This window comes from Mustelus asterias, unplaced genomic scaffold, assembly GCF_964213995.1.
Source record: "Mustelus asterias unplaced genomic scaffold, sMusAst1.hap1.1 HAP1_SCAFFOLD_3226, whole genome shotgun sequence".
Taxonomy (NCBI): Eukaryota; Metazoa; Chordata; class Chondrichthyes; order Carcharhiniformes; family Triakidae; genus Mustelus; species Mustelus asterias.
Genome location: NW_027593171.1, coordinates 17,501 through 20,000, shown reverse-complemented (window position 1 = coordinate 20,000; position 2,500 = coordinate 17,501).

Here is a 2,500-nt window from a genome sequence, read left to right as displayed (position 1 = left end):
TAGAGACAGAAAGAGAGAAAGCGACAGAGAGAGAGAGAGTCAGAGTGAGAGAGAGACAGAGAGAGAGAGACAGATAGAGAGAGAGAGAGAGAGTCAGAGTGAGAGAGAGAGACAGATAGAGAGAGACAGAGAGAGAGAGAGAGATAGAGAGAGACAGAGAGAGAGCGACAGAGAGAGAGAGCGACAGAGAGAGGGGGAGACAATGAGACAGAGAGAGGGAGACAGGGAGAGAGACACAGAGAGAGAGAGAGACACACAGAGAGAGAGAGAGAGACACACACACAGAGAGAGGGAGACACAGAGAGAGAGACAGAGAGAGAAAGACACAGAGAGAGAGAGACAGAGACAGAGACAGACAGAGAGAGAGAGAGAGAGACAGACAGACAGAGAGAGAGACAGAGAGAGAGAGAGAGAGACAAAGAGAGAGGCAGAGAGACAGAGTGTGGTAAACCACTGTTAAGCTTATTGCCTGTGTGTGTGTGTGTGTGTGTGTGTGTGTGTGAGAGTGTGTGTGTGTGTGTGTGTGCGTGTGTGTGTGTGTGTGTGTGTGCGTGTGTGTGTGTGAGAGTGTGTGTGTGTGTGTGTGTGTGCGTGTGTGTGCGTGTGTGACATGCCGGGACATGCCCCTGCCGGCCCTGCCTGAGACTCCTCCCCCCCCGGTCCAGGTATAAAGCTGACTGCTCCCCACCCCCTGCCTCAGTCTCTGGACCAGTTCATCGGCATGGGGGCGCTCCAAGTCTTTTGCGAATAAAAGCCTATTTGTTCTTGCAGACAAACTAGTCTTTGCTCGATTGATAGTGCATCAATTTTATTCACAAAAAAAGTTTTGGGATGGAGCAGAAACTAAAACCCGATAGATTCGAATTGGGCCCTCAAGCTGTAGGAGCCTCGAACAGCTTCGATCACCGGCTGCGATGTTTCGAAACTTTCCTCACCTCCTCCTCCATCATCCGGACCGAAACCGACAAGCTCCACGTGCTCCACGCCCGGGTCAGCGATCAAGTATTCTCCATGATTAGAGACGCTGAAACTTACAAGGATGCGATCGAACTTTTAAAAGGCCAGTCCAACAAACAGACTAATGTAATCTACGCCAGACATCTTCTGGCTATTCGCAGACAACAGCCGGGAGAATCGGGTGATGAATTCCTGCGTGCGTTGCGAGCACTTGGCAGGGCCTGCAACTGCAAGGCCGTAACAGCCGCCCAAAACACTGAGGAGTTAATCAGAGATGCCTATGTCACGGGTATCGGGTCAAACTGTAGCCGACAGCGACTGCTGGAACAGGGTGGGCTGGACCTACAAAAGACTGTAGCACTTGTCGACTCGTTAGAGGTGGCCTTCCGTAATCTCGAGGCCTACACCCCTGACCACGGGGACGCATCGTGGACACCGCGGCCGCCGCCACCTCTGTACTCGGGAGGGCCGCAGGCCTACGCCACGCCACGTCCCACCAATGACCCGACTGCTGTGGCAGTCTCCGGAGGCCCGAAGTGCTACTTCTGCGGCCTGGGGAAGCACCCCCGACAACGCTGCCCGGCGGAGGATGCGACCTGCTCCGGGTGTGGAAAGAAGGGCCATTACGCGAAGGTATGCAGAGCAAAATCGACCTCCAAGCCCAGTACCGCCGCGTGCGACCCGCGGGGGCCGCCATCTTGGGCGCCATCAGCCGCGTGTGGGCCGTGCGGGCCGCCATCTTGGACGCCTTCAGCCGCGTGTGAGCTGTGCGGGCCGCCATCACAGACGCCATCAGCCGCGTGTGACCCGCGGGGGCCACCATCTTGGGCGCCGGTAGCCGCGTGTGAGCCGTGCGGGCCGCCATCTTGGAGGCCGTCAGCCGCGTCGCAAAATCCAACGGTGGCTTCGGTTACGCTGGACCAATCCAGGCCTCACCAACTCGCCAGGTCCATGATGGACATCGAGGTAAACGGTCGCACTACAAACTGTTTATTTGACTGTGGGAGTACGGAGAGCTTTATTCACCCTCACACAGTGAGTCGCTGCGCCCTTTCAGTACTACCAGTGAAGCAAACGATCTCCATGGCTTCAAAGTCCCACTCGGTGGATGTCCTCGGGTACTGCGTGGCGACCCTGACTGTACGGGGCACAGTGTACAAAAACTTCAGGCTCCTCGTGCTGCCACAACTCTGCGCTGCCGTACTCCTGGGGCTAGATTTCCTGAGTCACCTTCAGAGCGTCACCATGGAGTATAATGGGTCTTTTCCCCCGCTCTCTGTTTGCAATCACCAGTTCTTAGATTGCCCACCACGCACCACCTGCAGCCTCTCGACCCTTCAAGTGCTGGAGACAGGGCTTTTATCAGGTCCGAAGTACAACGGCTCCTCAGGGAGGGGATCATAGAGGCCAGTACCAGCCCCTGGAGAGCCCAAGTAGTAGTTGTTAAAACTGGGGAGAAACATCGCATGGTCATTGACTACAGTCAGACCATTAACCGCTACACGCAGCTGGGCGCGCACCCCCTTCCCCGCATATCTGACAT